Below are 22585 nucleotides of genomic sequence, written 5' to 3'. Positions count from 1 at the left end.
TCGTTAAAAAATGAACCCATCTCGGTAAATAACCATTGGGTATGTAACTTTATCTGCCATAAAAGCCTTGGTCGTGTTTGCACCGTCACCTCCACTTTTCGTTTGGCCGATCGTTCACCTCCATATGATTGTTTACCCATTTTGAGGAACAGCTGCAAAGAGTGATTTCACCTAGCCATCCTTGTGACACTGCCATGATTGGAGAATTCCAACCTGTACCTGGAATCAGCTGCTAACCCTGTTCATCACTCGTTCCTCAAAAGACGAGTCTTCTTTAAGCTCTTTTCAACTGACTCGTAAAATATGAAAAGATTGCCGAGTCCTTGGCCTTCCAGCTCGTTAAAGGGACAGGAAGTGCTATCCCTCCTCTAGATTTTAATCTTTTTGGACATGAGGGATTATTGCACAAAAAGATCGAGTGCTTGTTTTGTTCGGCTCGTTAAAACTATCGAAAACCCATCCCTTCTGTATTGTTTTATACTTTTTCGGACTTAAGGGATTAGATGACGAAAAAGGAACTTTGGAGTTAACTTTACGTACCTTTTCAGACTCTCTAAAAATGAAAAGGGACCGAGTTGTCTTTGTCTTTAGACTCGTTAAAATCATTAAATAGCGACAAACTTGTCTTTAGACGAGAACGAGTTTCACTATCGCTAGGCTCGTTAAAACATAGCGATGGGCTTGCCCGAAGGGTGGGTTATAGAACAAGCATATGTTATCCTCCTCAAGCTTGACAAAAATAAAGAGGTACTGGTCAGCAATGACTGGGGAAAAATTGGGAGAAACTAAAGAAAACTTTGAGGGTAGCAGGTCGCTCTTGAACATGACACTTTTCCTCCGTACCACAATCGAGTTGGGTTGTTTCATTCACCGGTCACATCCATGGTCTCGCCATACCATCCATAATTGGGGTGATGCTACCGATCCATCGCATCAGTGTCGCCATATGTTCAAAAGAAGTTGTTCAGAAAGAGTCAACCAGGTCCCATCCACTGCCATACATTATCCTTCATCCATTCATGACCTCCACCCTGAATCATATGTCACAGATCGTTTTCACCTCCATCAAAATCACTAACTCTGTTCCGTGTCACTGATGTGGGATTCATTAAGGCCCTCCTTTGACGGATCGCTCCTTGTCGACATCAGCTCATTATCCAAGAAGTTGATCTAGGAACAACCCCTTCAGTACTTTGAAGCTTGCATGCCTCAATGGCAAGTTTCTCACTTCCGGCGACAGGTATACATCAATGACCTTCAACCATAAGATTTTGCATGGTGTTTGACGCCAAGTCCTTTATTCACACCACGTGAATTGTACTGCAGTACCTTGAGGGTCATTATCATTATCGGTGATTCCTCTCGCGCTTGTTAACGGTTTACATCATCGACCGGTAATCAAGCGAAGTCTTTCCGTGTTCGACTTCAGAACAATTCTCACATGGATTGACTTGTACTTAGAGTGAAGATTGAACGAGTTTGAAGACCCCAGATCTAGTTTCATCCATCTGGGCTGCGATATATATTCAGGAAAGATAAAGACATTGACATGTACATCATTGCAACAGATAATCATCCTACTCAAAGGATGATAATTTCATCAAAATTATCAGTCTATCATCAGACGATTGTCTGTTCTATGTACAGAAGAATGAATTTATAAAGCTGAGCATGGGAATGCCCGCCTCAGCTAGATCATGAAAGCAGTATGAAAATAATGTATTGTATTGTATTGTATTACAGGTCTCCTCCCGACATTGGATGAACTTCGGATCCCCCTGATAAAGCATTTCACTCGATAAACAGCCTCATACTTTAGGGGGCAACTGTTATAGACATTTTTGTGCCTTACAGCATTGAGCATTAAATGTCCATAATCTAAGGGATCCAAAGTCCCTAAACATGTTGTTCCTACACCTAGAGGAACAAGGCTAACTAACCACAGCAATTCACAGAAGTTCTCCACCTGAAACTGCTCAAAAACAAGCCAATTCTGGATCATGTTGACTGCTCCACTGAGCATCTGCGCTGAATGTCAACTGCTCCACTGTCTACCTGCGTTGAATGTCAACTGCAACAAAGGCTACCTGCGCTGAGCGTAACTGGACAAGTGGCAGGCTCATTCCTCAATGTGTCAATGCCCAGGAAGCTTCCAAAATGACACTTGTATCAGGGAATTCGACTGGTGATGAGTAAGAGGTTCCAAATCTCCAAGTGGAAGCAAGAACCTCCAAGTGGACTCAAGAACTGAAGTGGGAGAGGACACTAGTCAGTTTCATACCAGCCTCAAGATGACTCATCCTCTCTCCAAAACTCCTATATATATATCTCTCCTCAATGAGATCAGGAGGCTAGAATTTTGTTATTGCAAAGAATTGTTGTTGGTTTGAGATTGGAATCATTGGGTGCTTAATGCTTTGAAGGGGGTGAAGATAGGAATTCCATTTGCTGGGAAGGAGATGCTGGATTGGAGACCTCTGGGTTGTATCTCTTCCTGAACCTTGTTATTCATCAATAAAGCTATCTTGGTTTCTCCTATATGCTGATGTATCTTTGATGTATGATTGCATTAGTGTATTTGATTTATTTCTAATCCTGAATCATTTATGAATATGAATATCTACCTTTGTGTTGTGTTCTTCTCTTGTCTCAAGTAGCTGTTCTCTTCTCGCAAGTAGCTGTTCTCTTGTGATCTTGCAGGAAGGTAAGTAGCTGTTCTCTTGTGGTTTTGCGAGGAGGCAAGTAGCTATGAACACCCAAAGAGAAGAGGATCTAGATCGAGGGACAAACGCAAGGAAAATTTTAAGGATGGAAATTTTTCTTGAAGTTTAAAAACATTGGCGAATCTCACTAATCCATAATATGCAAACTATAAAATGTTTATTGATATATTTGTAAAATTATTCAAATTTATAATGATTTTATATATATTCTCTATATAATGTTGGCGATTTTTAAGGTAAAATAATTTTATATTATAAAATTTGGGCGAATCGTCTTTTATAAAATTGGAAATTGGCGAATATTTTTGTGGAAAAATCATGCAAAATTAGCCCACTGGGCGAACATTAGCCCCTAAAATTTTCCATGGGTCACAAACGAAAGACACTGGTAAGTCCATTGATCTCTCTTCTTTCCCATTTCATAAAGGAAGAAACCAGAATAGTTGTCTCTGTTTGTTGCTAAGGCACTGTCACACCTTAGGTGGATAGGATCGTCCTGCATAGGCATTTTTCCCCACAACACCGCCGGGGACCGAATAGATTGATTGTTTATCTACATTTGTTTACTTTATAAACTTACAGATGGAGCCTGAAGTCAAGCCAGCTAGCCTTCGAACTGCATTTGCTATGCAAGTGCAAAGTAGATCAACGCTGCTTCAGTCAATCTCCAGGTTTTGTTTATGAATTAAACAATTGATTTACAAGCTTTCTAATTGCCCTCGTGGTGGCTCTAGTAACCTCCTTAGATCTACCCCTGTGATTGATTTATTGATTACCACTTGCTTGGCCAAAATCCCTGAACTGAACTGCAAAATGTGACCCGGAACCTTATCAAAGTCTCATCCCTGGTCCAGCGCATTGTCTATTCTGTGAATGTCAAATTCAGCACACTTCCTGAGTGTATTAGGTGTGTTGCATTTCAGTTTCACTGTGTTACAGGTGTGCTGATCAGACTAGGCATTGTTCCTAAATTTTGGTTTCTGTGTTCACTCTTTTCAGATCTATTCAAGAGTTTTGCTGCCTGTAGTCAGTATACCTCTGTTTGAAACCCCTTTCCTTGCTGTTATTCTGTCTCCATTGTGCAAAGAACTGTAAATGTTTTTATGTATTTTTTTGAGTCATTTTCAGTTCTCCTTTACAAAGAAGTAACGTAATTGTACTGTCGTTTCTTGATTTGAAAGTGTCGCAAGTGTCGTTTTTAGTCATAGAAGAGAATTTGATTGTTCTTGATAGTCGATTACCCTGTTACTATTGTATTTGATCTGAATTAGTAGTTTTTCTAGTGTTGAAAGCAAGTTTTCATTTCCAAATCGCAAAGTGTTGCCATTGTCTTCATTTTGATTTTGAAAAGAAACTTGTTAGTAATTGTCACTCTGAAAAATAATTCAGATTTGCGCATTAGCTTTCTTTTTATCATTCACATATTAAGAAGGCTGAAAACAAATACATGCATCTACATTTGCATTTAGACTGTTTGATTGGTTTGATTTAGGACAGTGCATATAGTGTGTGCTCTATGCTCTTTGCTGAAAGAACGCCATTTCTCTTTCCTTAGTAGCTAGGATTTTCATTGCACAAAGAAGATAAAATGACTGTTTATCATCTTAGATTACATTTTAGGAATTGTACATCTACATCATGCGGTGAACCTGAAAGGAAAATTTCTTAAGCAAGATCAACTATAAAATAAATTTAATGAATCTAACAACGCTTTGGAACCTAACACACAACATATAGAAGTCTAGGCTAGAGACGTATTCCGGCGTCGTAAAGCCTGGTAACTATTGTTTTCACTATTAGTTGGGTGATTCCTCCACTTTGAGACAATAAGTGCTAGTACGGACTTGCGCTCCCACGTACCGTCGAGTATATTTTGGGAGACCACAATAGGCTTAATCCTTTATCCATAGGAAGCCATGTCTGCCACCCTATCGATCGCAATGCACTGAACACAACATTCGGGAAGATTGACTGTCGTACCGTAAAAAGTATTCTGCAGTTTTTCAATTGGTTTGCTAATCCCTCTACCTAGATGTCTAGAGCAGTCCCTTTCATTCCTTTTAAGACACCTTAATGGAAAAGGTCCATCTGAGCACTTGTCACTTCAGGCTCATTAAAAATCGAAGGCGACTAGAGTCATCTTTGGTTTTTTCCCGACTATTTAAAATTGAAAAAACAAGTTGTGTCAAAGCATCTAAAATTTATTTTAAATGGAATAACTATCACCTTTCCTATGTTGGTCTCAGGTTGAGGAAAATGGAGTCCACCAACCAAGGAGTTCCCCTTGGAGGAAATCCTAGTCCCTTCTCCTCTTGGGGAGATGCTGGTGCACCCCATATGGCCACATTGTCGCTTCCAGGATTGACAATCGGCTTGCCTGTATGGATTTTCTCAACCTCCGTCGTTCAGAACACCGCGATTCTTGAACAATCGAGTCAGCAACTAGACAATTCCAGAGTTACCCCCCAACCCTCTACTTCGTCCAATTCTTCCTCTCCTCCTTCCTCTTCGCTTGATGGGGCTGGTAAAGCCAAAAATCAAGTACCTGAGAAGAAGAAGGAAAAGAAGAAGAAAGAGAAGAAGAAGAAGGAGCCAAAGGCAAAAAGGGGTAACCAAGCGTCGTCTAGCGAAAATCCACACACTGCACCGACCAGGCCTAAATCACCATGTGTCGTTTGCAAGGGAGACCACTTTCATAGAGATTGTCCTTGCATCCCTCGGATCTTAAGGGAATGGTCTCCTCGTTTGCACAACCCGGTGTCGTCAACATCTGATGATCATGTTGAAAATACACCGTCGACTAGTGAAAGTGAAGCCCTGGACAAAAAGGAAAAAGTAAATTTCCTTGTAAACTGTGTGAAGGCAATCACGCTGTCCATCATTGTCCCTTCTTAGACGAGGCTAAAAGAGCTTTGGACGACCATCTGGTTTCACCGTTACAGCTCCCTCTTGGATATAAGAAACTCTTGCCAAGTCCGTCACTAGTTGAAAATCCGGCTGACCCGCCTAGGTGGTCAGCTGAAGTATCTATCACTGAAGAAAAAGCATTAGAATCCATACCAGACGAAATTCAAAAGGTCGAGGTGGCAGTTGACCCAGTCTTGCCTTCATAGGTTCCATCTTCAGATGATACAGTCACCGAAGAGAACAAGGATGACATCGTCCAAATTCTTTTCGTAAGCACAGACTCCGATGAACATGGGGGAAATTTACCCATTCCTTTACTGTAGAAAGGTAGTTCGTCAAAGTCGTACCCAGTCATCTATTCGGTCCCACCTCCAAGCAACCTAGTTGTTTCCTTTGACTGGAATCTACTAGGCAGACCCCATTTACTGACTAGTATACCATTCCGAATCATTGCTCAAATATATAGAATGGTTATGGCCGGTACCATCATAGATGAAGGGGCTTCTGTGAGTATCCTTTCCTCGACTGCTTGGAAAGCGCTTGGTTCGCCATTTCTTTTGCTTGAGATGAGAAATATAAGAGGCTTTGACAAAGGAACCAGTCGACCATTAGGGATCCTTCCCAATGTGCCCATAACATTGAGAGGGAAAACCGTTCACATGAACGTAATGGTAGTCCAAGGATCCCTGGATTATAATCTACTCCTTGGGCGAGACTATATTTATTGCATGGGAGCCATTGTCTCATAACTCTTTAGAGTAATGTGTTTTCCGCACGAAGGAAGACTAGTCAAGCTCATAGACCAGCTTTCATTCCCTGGTTCACGCATAGCAAATAGTCATATACCATCCCTGAATGGTCTTTTCATGCAAGGAATGTCTCATCAATCCCCAGTCCGTCGACCTGATGAGCGCGAGTAATTCGGGGGACATGACTGAAACCCAGGGGGCATGCACCCTGGTCTGCTTCGGTAGGAAAACTTCAGGTGTAGCATAGGTTTCCGCGAAGGATATATGACTAGTCTGACACTCCCATCCGCAATTGGAAAAGGGGGTTAGACTGGAATAAGATTCCATCGTCAAAGTTATGTGAGTGGTAGCGTCTGTGCCACTCACCTTTGTCTATTTCGGTAGACATCGCCAAAGGTTTTGTTTGTGGTACAAATAGAACAATCTTTGGTAACCTGAAAGAGGTAGGCCTTTTTGGCAAGACAAATGTTTTGTCCGTGAAATTGTGGGGTAACCTTGAAACTCTATGTCTCTATACCTGGGGGCATGCAAACCTTTTGGCATGCAAGCGAAGAGCGACCATTTATTTTTTAAATTTGTAGGTCCTCTAACCCTTTAAACTCATAGGATTGGTCATTTCCTAACTTGCAGAAAGAAAGGATGTGGGGAAAAGCTTTGAAATAATGTTGTTTTTATATATGAGACATTCTTATTATACGACTGGATTAATCGAGCAGTTTTAACGCAGACTTCATGCTCGTTAAAAAATAAACATAAGCAATGAGCAAATGTTTCCCCCAGCGTTTAAGCTCATTAAAAAATGAACCAATTTCCGGTAAATAACCATCGCGAATTTAGTACTTCAGCCTTTGAAGCCTTGGTCGTGTTCTCATCATCACCTCCACTTTGTATTGGCCGATCATTCACCTCCACTTGATTGTTTACCCCTTTTGAGGAATAGCTGCGAAGAGTGATCCTGTTAGCCATCCTTGTGACACTGCCGTGATTGGAGAATTCCAAACCTTACCTGGAATCAGTTGCTACCCGAATTTATCACTCGTTCCTCAAAAAATGAGTCTCCTTTAAGCTCTTTTCAGCTGACTCGTACAATATGAAAAGATTGCTAAGCCATTGGCCTCTCCAGCTCGTTAAAGTGACCGAAAGAGCTATCCCTCCTCTAGATTTTAATCTTTTTTGGACCTAAGGGATTATTACACAAAAAGATCGAGTGCTTGTTTTGTTCGGCTCGTTAAAAGTACCGAAAATTCATCCCTTCTGTATTGTTTTATACTTTTTTGGACTTAAGGGATTAGATGACGAAAAATGATTTTTGGAGTTTCCTTTACGTCCCTTTTAGACTCTCTAAAATTGAAAAGGACCAAGTTATCCTTTTCGTTAAACTCGTTAAAACCTAATAGTGACAAACTTGTCCATAACAGACAAGAACGAGTTTCACTATCACTAGGCTCGTTAAAACATAGCGATGGGTTTGCCCAAAGAGCAAGTTATAGAACAAGTAGATGTTATCCTCCTCAAGCTTGACAAAAATGAAGAGGTACTGGTAGGGAAAATTTTAAGAACCCCCCCTAAATTTACATGTATAATAAATGGGTGAATCTCCATAGTATATAGGAAAAATGGAAGGTGATTTTATCAATAATATGATATGTATATATAATTTTTTGGCGAATCTCTCACCAGGCATGGTGAATATTTTACTCAATTATAAAATATTGTGTTTATTGAATACACAAATGAAATCATTGCATTTCTTTAAATATCTTTTGAAATCAAAATTACCGAAATTACATATCGATAACCTAGTGGGTGTAGGATAAAATTCACCCGTGCCATTCATAGAAAGCATGAGAAAAAACCTAATACTATATATAAAACCAAGAAAAATTCAAATTCATCACTTCTAGGGACCTCGTAACCACCCTGCCAATACACAAGTATGTTCCTGTTTGCAATTAGAAAAATTACCCAAATTGCAATCTGTTTACTCCAGCATATGTTGGAACGTTATAGAAGTATGACTAGTGCAATCAATCCATTCCTTTTAGCCCTGGATTTGTTTCAGTTTAAAACAGAAGTATAGAAAATTACTTGTCTAATGTCTATGCTTTAACCATTCACCTTAAGATGTTTTTACAATATAATTTCCTAAGTCTATTTAATATCTTCATTATCATAAAAACCAACTTATATCCATCTTAACTCCACATCTACCACTGTTAGGGGGATGAAATCTATTTATCCCTCTGAGCACTTGGTAGACCCAGAATTAAGATGGATCTAAGATGATAGAATTTCCCCTTTAAATAGTCTATGCTCGCATGAATACCATGGTATTACCATGGGTTATCATAAACCTAGAGCTTAAAAATTACTATTAGTAACTTATAAAAATTAATAAAACTAATAGTTGATTTTCATTTTATTTTTTATTTTCACCAAGCTAAAATGTTTAACATACATTAAATTACAACATCCATTTTTACTCTTGATTAGATCAAATATTTTTTTACTCTATGCTAGTTTGCATATCACGATATTTGATACCTCTCAGGGGTTAGTAGATCCAGAGTAAAGATGGATCTATGCTGGTTTAATTCCCCCATTTAAATAGGCTACATTCGAGGTGAATACCATGGGTCAATACCATGTGCCATTTTTATTTTTATTAATAATAATATTAGGGTTAATAATGTTTTTTTACATGGTATTAGTAACAATCTAGTCCATGGTATTTGTCCCATAGTATTTTGCCCATAGGTTTCACCTAAATGCAACGCATTTTTTGAGTGTTCGTAAATATAAGGTGACTTATGGAGTAAATATAAAAAAATGTTTTATTTGTTTACCATACCTCTCATTTCTTTATATTTTTTATTAATTTACCATACCTCTTTTACAAATATGGTATTTGGCCCATAGGATTCAGTTAAATAAAACCTCTTTCTTGAGCCTTCATAAATAGAATGAGGGTTATGGACTAAATATAAAAAGAGGTTTTATTTATTTACCATGCGTCTAGTTTATTTATATTTATATTTATTTACCATACCTTTTGAGTAAGTATAAAAAGATGTTTTATTTATTTACCATACCTCCACTTTACTTATATTTTTATTTGTTTACACCCTTGCATGTATATAAGGTGACTTATGGAGTAAATATAAAAAATGTTTTATTTATATACCATACCTCTCATTTATTTATATTTTTATTAATTTACCATACCTCTTTTATAAATATGATATTTATTCCATAAAACCTATTCTTTATAAATATGATATTTGGGCCTTTTTCCCATAGGATTCACTTAAATAAAACCTATTCTTGACAATGGGCGAATGGAAGGTTGTAACTCCTAATTTCAAGGGCTAAATTTACCTTTTTTTACCCTCTCCCTTAAAATAAGGTGGGCTATTTGAGGTGATTTGTAAAAATGTACTATGATACAAAATATTTGCCCACTAAAAATTTAAAACCCCTTAATTTCGCCAAAGGGCGAACATTCGCCCCTAAAATTTTCTATGGGTACTGGTCAGCAATGACTGGGGAAAAATGGGGAAGAAAACTTGAAGAAACTTTGTTGGTAGCAAGTCGCTCTTGAACATGACACTTTCACTCCACATCCAAGTCGGGTTGGGTTGTTTCATTCACCGTTCACATCACCATGGTCACATCACACCATCCAAATTTGGGGTTAATGCTACCAATCCATCATGTCAGTGTCGCCGATATGTTCAAGAGAAGTCACTCAGAGAATCCACCTGTGTCTCGCCCGCTGCAATACATTTACGCTCCATTCTTTCATGACCGCCACCCTGAACCTTATATCACCAGATCGTTTTCACCTCCATTAAAATCATTTGCTCTGTTCTGTGTCATCGATGTGGGATTCATTAAGGCCCTCCTATGACGGATCGCTTCTTGTCGACATCAACTCATTATCCAAGAAGTCGATCTAGGAACACCCCTTTCAGTACTTTGAAGCTTGCATGCCTCAATGGCAAGTTTCTCACTTCCGGCGACAAGTTTATATCAATGGCCTTCGACCGAAAGATTTTGCGTGGAGTTCGACGCCAAGTCCCTTATTCACACCACGTGAATTGTACTGCAGTACCTTCAGGATCATTATCATTATCGGTGATTCCTCTCGCACCTGTTAACAACTTACATCATCGGCTGGTAATCAGGCGATGTCTTTCCATGTTCGACTCCAGAACATCTCTCACATGGATCGACTTGTACTTTGAGTGAAGATCGAATGAGATTGAAGACCCCGGATCTAGTTTCATCCATCTGGGCTGCGATATATATTCAGGAAAATAAAGACATCAAATGTACATCATTGCTGCATAGATAATCATCCAATCTAAGGGATGATGGCTCTACCTGAATCATCAGTCTACACTCAGACGATTGTCTGTCCTATGTACATGAAAATGAATTTATAAAGCTAAGCAAGGGAATGCCCACCTCAGCTAGATCATGAAAATATTATGAAGGTAATGTATTGTATCGTATCTTATTACAGGTCTCCTTCCAGCTTGAAATAACTTCGGATCCTCATGATAAAGCATTTCACCCGACATCAAAAAAGATTAATGACCTCATGCTTTAGGGGGCAACTGTTATAGAAATTTTTGGGCATTACAACCCCAAGCATAAATGTCCATAAACTAAGGGCTCCTAAGTCCCTAAAAGTGTTGTTCCAACCCCTAAAAGAACAAGTTCAACTGATTATAGCTTCTCCCAGAAGTTCTCCATGAAAAACTGCTCAGAAGTGGTCAAAACTGGACCATTTCACCTGCTCCATAGGCAAAGTGCGTTGCATCTCACCTAAATACACACAGTAGGTGCGTTTCATTTCAAAAAGCCCTTCTATGGGGTGTGATGGGCGAGAAGCTACAAATGGCAGTGTCAATTCGCGAGGTGGAGGAGCATGGAATCTTCTAGAAACTTATCCTATGACACTTGCCTCTCTGAATTCGACTAGGGATGAGTAAGAGATCATCAATCTCCAAGTGGAATCAAGAACTATCAGAGGGAAGACACTAATCAAATCAAAAGCTGACTCATCTCCCTTGCAGACATCTATATATGGATCCCTCATCCCAGAGATCCAGAGGCTGGAATTTTGCATCTTGTAAGGAATTGCTGTTGGTTTCTTGAGGCAACATCATAGTGTTGGGTGATCTAAGCTTTTCATGAGGTGAAGAAGGGCTCAGTTGCTGAGAGGATGATGCTGGGTCAGAATGATTGGTTGTAACTATCTTGGCTCTTTCTTGATTATCAATAAAGCTATTCAAGTTTTCCTCCATACTCTTGTGTGATTTATGTTTTATGCATATGTATGGTCAATTTACATCTGATCCTAGATTGTTTATGACAATAGATCCATGTTCTCGTATAGTGTTATGATGCTTTGATTCTACATGTACTCGGTGAAGCTGGGTATATAAGAAAGCAAGTAGCAAAGGACTATCAGAAGAGAGAGGAATCGAGCAAGGAACCAAGCGCAAGACAGAGGTTGGTCTCCTTTATTCTTCTCTCATCTATCTTTCATAAAGGAAAACAAAAGTAGTTTTACTTTGTTTGTTTCTAAGGTAGCTACCAGCCTTAGTGGGATTAGTAGTTCTGTATAGAAACTATTCCTGGTAACACCATCTCTCTCTCTCTCTCTCTCTCTAATCCTCTCTCTTACCCCATCACTCACCTTCTATGTCTCAAGTATTATCTCTCATTCTTCCTCTCTCTCTCTCTCTCTCTCCAATCCTATCTCTTCCCCCACATCTCTCTCTCTCTCTCTCTCTCCCTCTCTCTCTATATGTTACTATATCCCTTCCTCTATCCTTCTATCGCCTTCTTTCTCCTTCTCTCCCCCCTTCTCTCTATCTCTCCTTATTTGTCTCTTTATCTCACCCCTAAACATACACTCTTTCTCTCCATCTTTCCCTCGTCACTCCCCCTCTCTCTCCACTTCTCACACTCTATGTTTTTCTTCTTCCCTCCCTCCTGCCCACTCCAACTCCATATCTCTATCCCTCCCTCTCTCCTCCTCTCTCTCATCCTTCCTCTCTCACCCTTTCTCTCCTACATTTCTCTCTCTTCCCCTGTCTCTCTATCTCTCTCTATCTGCCCTCCAATCCTCTCACTATCTCCCTCCCACTCTCCTCTCTCTTCCCTCTCCATCTTTGTGTCTCCCTCTCCCTCTTTTAACCTTCTCTACCTCTCTCACTTTTTATTCCTCCTCTCCCCTCTCCTTCAGTTTATCTCCATCTCCACCTTGTCACTCCCCCTATCTCTCCACCTCTATAACTTTATGTCTTTGTTCTTACCTCCCATATATATAGAGTTATTATATATCATGATATATTAATATATATTATAATATAACAAATTTAATATTGGATTAAAACAAAGTTATTGTACTTAATAATATCAAGATTATGATATATTAATATTGATATTAAATTTATTAATAATAATAATAATAATAATAATAATAATAATAATAATAATCTTTTAATATTAATATTATGGTTAATAGTATTTTTTGTATGGTATTAATAATAATTTCGCCCATGGAATTTTTCCCATAGGTTTCACCTAAATAAAACCTATTTTTTGAGTGTCAGTAAGTGTAAAGAGGTTTATGGAGCAAATATAAAAAGAGGTTTTATTTATTTACCATACCTCTTGTTTATTTATATTTTTATTTATTTATCATATTTCTTTTATTTACAATGGTATTTGGCCCATAGGCTCGGTATATAATTAGACGTTGATTTCTAATATTTTGAGAAGAGTTTTTGGTGGAAATCACCACACTTGTTGGTTCGAAGAAAAATTAATTATAATGTGATTTCCACTGAAAGCTCTTCTCAAAATATTGATATGGATCATAGAAGCTTAAATTCAACAATTGATTTATAATCTTATTTGATATGTTTTTATTTATTTACCATACATCTTTATACCTCTTTTATAAATATGGTAATTGGCCCATGGTATTTGTTAGCCTCCTGTTGCAACAGGGTTTCATCTTTCATGATTGACATTTTACATGCCAAATATGTCATACTTTACAGGCTGCAGTGTTCCATATTTCCACAAAATTCCATGAACTGTGCTAGTCCAAATAGCACTGCTGTATTCCAATTTTGATGAGTTGTTCCAGTTTTAAGAGTATTTAGAGGGAGATTCAAATAGTCTAATCTTGGTCTCCCTAGGTTTCAATTTCCTGTTTAGAATGTAGAGAATGTATCTGTCCAAACAGTTTAATCTTGGTAGATTTGTAGATAGGTAGAGAATCACAGGGACCCAACTGCTTAATCTGGGCCCTTGGCAGAAATAAGTGTAGATTTAGATAGGAAAGCATTCAAAAGAAAAATTGTAAATCAGGGTCTGCAAGTCTAAGTGCACCCACCCAAAAAGAAGAAAAAATGTTAGGAAGGTAGGCTGGGTAGGTAGCTGTGAGGTTGCAGAATGATGATTCATGATCAATATTTGTGTTTCTAAGTGTTTTATCTTTTCAGATCACAGTTATCAGGCAGTTTTCATCTGGAGGAGCTCAGGTTGGACATCACTAACTCCCCCTTCTTCTAATTCCCCAAAGTCACTTACTAATTTCCCCAAAGAGGTCAAGATCTACTTGATTCCTCTTAGTTCCATCATTTTCCATGTCATTTGTCTTGGTGAAGATCTGCTTCACTCAAGGATTCTTTATTTCTCATCTATGAGTCACTTTTCCCTTGAAAATTAGCCTAAGGTCCCCCACCTTAGTGCCTGCTTATCATCCCCATATTAACTACTAACTCTAGTATATAACTCCCTATCAGTTTTCCCCTTCCCGTACTGAAACTATGTATATAAAACTCCCCTATGTAAATATCCCCTCCCTGGCAATATAGCCATATTTCTTATAAGTCAGGGAAAAAGCAGTCTATTTGGGGCTGTTTTTAGCCCATCCGTGTCATAGCAGGAGTTAGATGACACTTGGTCACGCTAACAACCTCTCCCCTAGCCCTAAAACCTTCAAAAAACCCATATTGCGCCCCTATCCCTAAGTCCCAAGTGTAAATATATGAACCCGCGCTCGTTTGTAACCCCCAAAACCCACATAAACCAAAGTTTCAAAATCTCGCCGCGCTTTATTAAAATTAGAATATTCTGTGTATATTCCCGCCCCTTATCCCTCCACTGACTCATCCTTACCGCCAGTCGTCCGATCGTTCTGTGCCCAGATCAATGGTTGGCGGGTCCGTCCCATCTCTGAGCCGCCTGAAGGTTAGCGTCCGGGAGATGGGCGGTATTGCCGCCATACTCCCGCCACGCATCACCTTCCTGGCGTGCCGGAGCCCCCTCTGACAAAACCACCCATGCCTAAAGGTGGTGCGCCCGAAATCATTTATCGCCCCCCCCTGTGACGTAAGCCACACGTCACCTGCCACGTCATCCGCCTGCGTGGCCTCCTGCCACTGTACCGCCGAGTCACCCTGCCACATGTCCTGCCACATCATCAGACCTGCCGTACTGCCACGTCACCTCTGTACATGCTGACATCATTCTGCCACGTCATCCGCCGTACGAGGACCGTCATGTTGACATCATCAACAATTTTGGCGCGAAGGGCGAAAATTGCACTCTGGAGCCCCGGAATCAGTTTCTGAGGCAGTTTTTGATGCGCAATTTGCGAGCACTAGATAAAATGAGCCAAAATGGGGAATCTTTTTATCGCATAACCCCCAGCAAGCCCGAAAGGCACCGAATGACCCATTTTTCTTCGCGAAGCATGCAGAAAGGAGTAGAAAACTGTTTTGAAGAAAACCGAGGGCCGAACAGCGGCCATTAAATGTTGATTTAATGCACAGCACATCAGGGCAGCAGCCCAGTTTATTTTCAAAGAGTATCAGAGGAAGAAAAAGACGTCAAAGAGTACCAGTCAAGATTTTTAGGGGCTCGAAGCAGCTAAACATTGATGAGCCCCCTCAGCAAAGTCAAATCAATAAGTGTAAGCCCATCTCTGCCTTCAAATCAGAGCTAAAACATTTAAGGCGGCCGAACAGCAAAGAACAGAAACCCATGCATAGTTATTGCAGAGGCGACTGCACCAAGCCACCTAGGACAAGCACATTCACTTCATTTTGATACAGCAGCCCTCAGCGCAGCCAAAGATATTTTCATGCATTTATGTCAGATTAATTATTCTTTAGGAACTGTTTAGGTGTTTAGGTCAAGATGTAATAAACAAATTATAGAGAGTTTTCCCTATATATATCGCCCTCAGCATTGTTTCAAGGGTTACTAAATTGGTATTTTTCACTAGAGACTCGCATTGTATACCTGAAGATTGTTTCTGTAATCAAAGATTGCTGAAAGTTCTGAGAAGAGACTGTTTGATGTGTTGTTAATGTTTTTTTCTCGAGACTGAAGATGGAATTCTTATGCTGCAACTTGATACAATAATTGCTTCTTAGCTCTGTTTACTGTTTACCATTATCTAAATAGCAGAAAGAAAGATTAGCTTAGAATTTGTTTAAATACACTCTATGCTCAATTTCTGTTGTTTCTTTATGTTTTCCTCTGAATGAATTGGTAATGAATATGAATTCCTTCTGGCTCATATTTACCCCGATTCACCTGTGTGTGCTGATTATCTAGGGATTCTTTACTGCCCCAAGGTGGAGCTCTGTTATCTTCCCATGTTAAGCTGATTGAGGGATCCTTAACTGCCCCTCATTACTTAGCATTCATCCCATCCTTTAAACCTGAAACATTGTTTCATTTGCAGCTACCTTGCTCCATTTTCTCTCTTGGGACCAAGAAAACGCACCAGCAGTCCTCCTTTTCGACTCCACGCCCAATGGTTTGAAACCTTCAGACTATACTCTGCCTCTCTACCTGAGAACATCAATTTTCCCACCAAAATCAGAACAAAAACCCCTGAACTCAATAACTAGCCTAAGACCCTTTTCAACAAAGCTAAATCTGAAAGAGAGAGCCCTCTCTGATTGCAGGTGGGCTAGAACCTGCAATCCAAAGTTGGTCTGTGGTTACCTCGGCCGTATCCTTTTCCGGAGCTTAAGGACAACCTGAGTGATAACATAATGGCGACTCCACTGGGGACTTTCCTCAGATAGTTTCACGAAGAAGGTAAGAAAGCTCCGCTGAGACCATAAATCAATCTTTCTAATTGTTGTTTATCTCTTAAAACTACAGATGAAGCCTGAATGTCAGCCAGGAAGCCTTTGAAACTATTCTTTGCTTTGCATTAACAAGATTAAATAAATGCTGCTTCAGTCAATCTTCATGCTAGTTTTAATTTACAAATAGCTGTCCCAAATTTTGATTAGTTTTTTGCTATTTCTAAAAACATTCCCAGAAAAATACCAAAAACAAATTCGGAAGCTGGCTCCCAAGAGAAATCCACGATATACAAGGTCAAACCCAGATCCTAATGCCCCAGCTATTTTTGAAAATCTGAACCTAATCTCGAAGATCCTTGGGAAGCAAGAAAGACAAGAAGATTTCGCTGATAAAACTCCTGAAACAGCTTACCCAAGCTGTGTTCCAACTCTTGTCAAAGTTTTATTCCGTTCAACTCCTGCTTCCCCTGGTTCATCATCCACATCTCATAGCACTCCTTCCACACCTCCATTCACTGCACATACTACAACTACCACTACTGCTGTTCCTGTTATCCCAGTTATCCCTGTCGTCCCAGTTGTTCCATTTGTCCTCGTTGTTCCACTTATCCCTGCCAATATGGCTAATAGATATGCACCCCTGCAATTACCTGCTAATGTTGGGGCTTTACCTCAAGATTACCAATCGAAAATCACATATTTTGATTCCAATGGTCCTTTCACAGCCATTCAGCATACCAAAAAGATGCAATATTATTTTGAAAACTACGAAATAGATGATGATAGCGTGAGGATGAGAATTTTTGTTCAAAGTCTAACAAGTGATGTGAGAACTTGGTTCAGATCACTTGCTGCAAATTCCATAACCACCCCAGATGAGCTTTACCAATCCTTTACCAACAGATGGGAGAAAAAGAAAGACCCCTTGCACATACTAGATGAATACGACACAATTAAAAGAGGCCCTCAAGAAACTGTTTTGGAGTACTGTGCAAGATTCAATAATGTCTATAATGCAATTCCACAGAATTTAAGACCTCCCCCTGACCTTGCCTTGTACAAATTCCCTGATGGATTCGACCCAGATATGGCATACCAGTTAAAAGAAAGAGCTCCTCAAACCCTTGCAAACATGAAAAATGTTGCTGTCAGCATTGATGCCAACTTAATTGCCAAAATAAACAGAGCTAGGATGGAAAGAAGAACCACCTTTAAGGAAGAACCCTCAGCCTTTGACCAGAAGCTTGACGCTATTATCAATGGCCTGCAAAGATTGGGAGAAAGAGTAGAAAACGTTGAAAGAAAAGCATCATGGGAAGGACAGCAGTCTAATACCATGAGGAACCCAAATTTCAGGAAAACGCAGAATACAAATGCTGGTAGGTCTAGCCAAGACCATGACATAAGACCTCCTTTTCAAGATAACTATGTTAAAGGATCCACTTCTAGTCAATCCACAGAAGACACTCACATGAATTTGATGGATCTAAAGGGTGAGCGTCAGACTTTCCTGAGCCAAGAAGACCAAAATGAACTTGATTACAATCAGTTTCAGACTAAGTCTGGTGAGTCTTTTGACTTTAAACAAGGATATGATACTGCTGTGTATGAAGTACACAAATAATATAAGCTGAGAACTAGGACCATTGACATCTCTAAACCTGGTAAAACAAAGGAAGGCAAATAGCCCAACAAGATTAAAAACAAAGCTGTCATGACAGAACCAGCTGATACAACTGTCCCAAACCCGCAACAAGTGACTGTAGAAGACATAACAGAAGAACAGCCTCCCGAAGAGCAGCTTCTATCACCTCCTTCCTCAAAAGGAAATTCGAACATCGTTCCAAAAAGCCCTCCTAAAACTGTAAAACTGCAAGTAGTCAATCCCCACAACACTGATAAACAAGAGCGAATCACGGATAATTCAAACAAAACAGAAAAAACTGCCATCATCAACACCAAGACTCCATTGGAAAAACCATTTAACTTAGAGGCGGAAATAGGTAAATTGAAAATACCTGTTCCTCTTTCAGAACTTGCCAGACACGATGTATATAGGCAACAAATTCAAAGGTCGCTTCAGATTCCAGAAAACAAAGACGATGTAAATGTTTTGGATGATTCTCCTGAACTGCTATTCGGTCCAGAAGTCAATGGAAAATCAACACATGGACCTATTCCACCCTTTTATGTCAGTTTGCATATACATGACAAAGTTTTGCACAATGCTATGTTTGACTCAGGAGCCTCACACAACCTTATGCCCAAGGCAGTCATGGATAAAATGAACCTCGATATCACAAGACCTTACAAAGATTTATACTCATTTGACTCAAGTCAAGTGAAATGTTTAGGCCTCATCAAAGACTTGTGTGTCTCCTTAGTCCAATATCCCAACAAGACCATCCTCATGGATGTGGTGGTGGCTGACATCCCACCAAAGTACGGTATGCTCCTATCAAGATCATGGGGAGCAAAGCTGCAAGGATCCCTTCAACTGGACCTCTCCTATGCCACCATTTCTATCTTTGGGCAACCAAAGAGACTGTATAGAGAAACGCTTATGAAATATGTGGAGAGTAGTGAGAGCAAGATTGAAAATTTTCCCATTTACTCAATACATTCTGATATGGATTCCTTTATTTTGTTTAATGATGACACAAATTCTCCAATTGAGGATGAGCCTTTGGCTCTAGAACAACAAATGCACATAAATGAAGAATCGGTTGCACACACTGATAATACTGTCACAACGGTTAATGCAACCAGCATGCTAGAGGAACTTCCTCAAATAGAAACTTTAAATCTGCCCAATCCTATAATGACTCAAACTCTTAGTGCTAACCATGAGCAAGAAATCACATGGTATTTAGAGTTTGATGGCTCTGTCAACAAGTTAGGGGCAGGGGCAGGTGTCTGGATTCACAACACACATAAAAACCATGCACAAGGCCATGTCTACAGACTGAATTTCAAATGCACCAACAACATGGCAGAGTATGAGGCTCTGTTGTTAGGCCTGAAACTCCTCAAAGCTCTAAGAGCTAAAAAAGTGTCTATCCTAGGTGACTCTGATTTAATCATACAACAGATGAAAGGTAATTTTGTTACAAATGATAATAGAATGAGAGCCTATAGGACTGCTGCCACTAATATACTCAATGCATTCACTGAATTCAAGCTTGATAAGATTTCAAGAAATCACAACATTCACACTCACAGCCTAGCCACTTTCACAAGTACATGTAAGCTTCCCTTTGACCCAAACCACCACTTCACAGCCGAAATAAAACATAGGCCCGTTGTTCCAAATAACATCAGAGATTGGCAAGTGTTCGAAAACGATGCCCAAATTAATAATTTTCTCACCCTTGAACATGAATTCTCAAATATTAACATTGACTTAGATGCTATGAATGACTCCCAACAGAAAGCAACTGAAAATCAGTAGGTTGTAACAACTGCAACCGCGAAACAAATCCTAAACCCGACGGTTTTTGACAAAGAAAGCATTGAACAGCTGAAACAGATGCACTTGGAAGAAATAGACAAAACAGAGGCAGAAATCATTGAGCTAAAAGATAACTTTTTACCTGCTGGCTTGACCCCACTAGAAGACATGTTTGACGCCAATGATGTTCCCAAAAAGCCAAAACTGCAGCCAATAAACACTGATATAGAAGAACACAACATTGGGACAGCAGAAAATCCAAAAATGATCAAACTGTCCAAAAATTTGCCTCTTGATCAAAAGCCCAAGTACATTGATTTATTCAAAGAGTTCCAAGATGTATTCGCTTGGAGTTATGAGGATTTGAAATCCTATGACACCTCGGTGATCCAACACACAATTCCCTTAAAACCAAACTAGAAACCCTTCAAGCAGAAACTTAGAAGAATTAACCCTATGCTTCTTCCCCCGATTGAGAAGGAAGTAAAGAGGATGTTTGAAGCAGGCATAATAGCACCCATCAGATTTTCTGAGTGGGTGTCCAATCTTGTTCCTACGAGAAAAAAGACAGGTGAAATCAGACTTTGTGTAGATCTCTGACATTTAAACCAAGTCTCCTTAAAAGACCACTATCCTTTGCCCAAAATGGACCACATCCTACAAAGGGTAGCGGGGTCATCTAGAATCTCTTTGCTAGATGGCTTTTCAGGTTTCAACCAAATACTTGTTCACCCGGACGACCAAGACAAAACTGCCTTTACCACACCGTGGGGAACATTTAAGTATGTGAAGATGCCATTCGGACTTAAAAACGCTGGTGCCACATTTCAAAGAGCAATGGATATTGCTTTTGCCAAGGAAATACATGATTTCCTAGTTGTCTACCTCGATGACTTAACCCCATTTTCCAATTCTGATGAAGAACACCTCAAGAATCTTAGGCAAATTTTCATGACATGTAGGAAATATGGCATTTCCTTGAATCCCAAGAAGTCCCTATTTGGCCTAGAAGAAGGCAAGTTACTTGGCCACATTATATCAAAAGATGGGATTAGAATTGATCCTGAAAGAATCCAAGCCATCCTCCAAATTCCATGTCCAAGAAACATTAAAGAGCTACAAGCATTCCTTGGGAAAATCAACTTCCTAAGAAGATTTATTCCAAATCTAGCTGAACTAATACGACTGTTAAGCAACATGTTAAAGAAGGATGCCAAGGTAAGATGGTCCCTGGAAACCAAGCAAGCATTTGAAAGTATCAAAACTGCATTAACCCAAACCCCTGTCCTCACCAGCCCATAGTTTGACATAGATTTTATCATATTTTCATTTGCATCTGATCACACAATAACCGTTGTCCTTTTGCAAAAGAATGAAGAGGGAGCTGAAAAGCCAATCGATTTTTTCAGCCGAGCCTTAAGAGACACCCCTTTGAAGTATCTAATAATGGAAAAGCAGGCCTACACACTTGTTAAGGCCATCAAGTATTTTAGAGTGTACATACTATATTCACACGTGATTGCCTATGTTCCACACGCTGCTGTAAAAGACATATTGACACAAGAAGGATTAGAAGGCAAAAGAGGCAAGTGGATTGCAAGCATCCTTGAGTATGACATATAAATAAAACCAACCAAGCTGATAAAGGGACAAGGTTTAGCTAAACCGATGTCCGAAACAAACTTTCAAGCCTTAGACATTAACCAGCTGGACAATGAACAGGAGCTGGCGACTCTACAGATCAGTGAAATATTTCTGCAATGCCCCTGGTACGCTGATATATGCTTTGTATTGTTAAACCTGTGTGCTCCCCCAGGATTGTCCAGGACCAAGAAAAGATTCTTGAAAATGAAGGCTTTAAAGTTTTGTGTTATAGATGGTGCATTATTTTGGATAAATCATGAAGGTATATTGCTTAATTGTTTAACCATGAATGAAACTAACAATGTCATGAAAGAATTCCATGTAGGTGATTGTGGAGGACATCTATATTGGAAGTCCACTACTGATAAAATTTTAAGGGCTGGTTTCTATTGGCCCACTCTTTTTGCAGATGTAAAGAAGTTTGCCATGTCATGTCACAAATGCCAAATTTTTGAGGGCAAGAGAAAGCTGTTACCCCTGCCCCTGAAACCCATCTCAACCGAAAAACCTTTTCAACAATGGGGTCTTGACTTCATTGGAGGAATACATCCCTCTTCCTCAGGCCAACACAAATGGATCCTAACATCCACCGACTATTTCACTAAGTGGGTTGAAGCCATTCCCTGTAGACAAGCCAATGACACCATCGTTATCCAATTCCTTGAATGCAATATCCTTTCTAGATTTGGCTGCCCTGAGAAAATCATCACTGATAATTCCGCTGCCTTTAAGTCCAAAAATATGATCAGTTTCTGCCATAAGTTTCATATCACCCTGGGCCACTCTACAGCCTATTACCCTCAAGGTAATGGCTTGGCCGAATCATCTAACAAAAGCCTCATCAACATCATAAAGAAAGTGCTGGAAGAAAACAAGAAGAATTGGCATAAAAAGCTGGTGAATGCCCTATGGGCAAACAGACTTTCGAGCAAGAGATCCATTGGGATGAGTCCTTATGAGCTAGTATAC

This window comes from Pinus tabuliformis, chromosome 6 (assembly GCF_031772625.1).
Source record: "Pinus tabuliformis cultivar Carrire ecotype Pingquan chromosome 6, CPIR1, whole genome shotgun sequence".
In the NCBI taxonomy this organism is placed as follows: Eukaryota; Viridiplantae; Streptophyta; class Pinopsida; order Pinales; family Pinaceae; genus Pinus; species Pinus tabuliformis.
Note: the sequence above shows the minus strand (reverse complement) of the source record.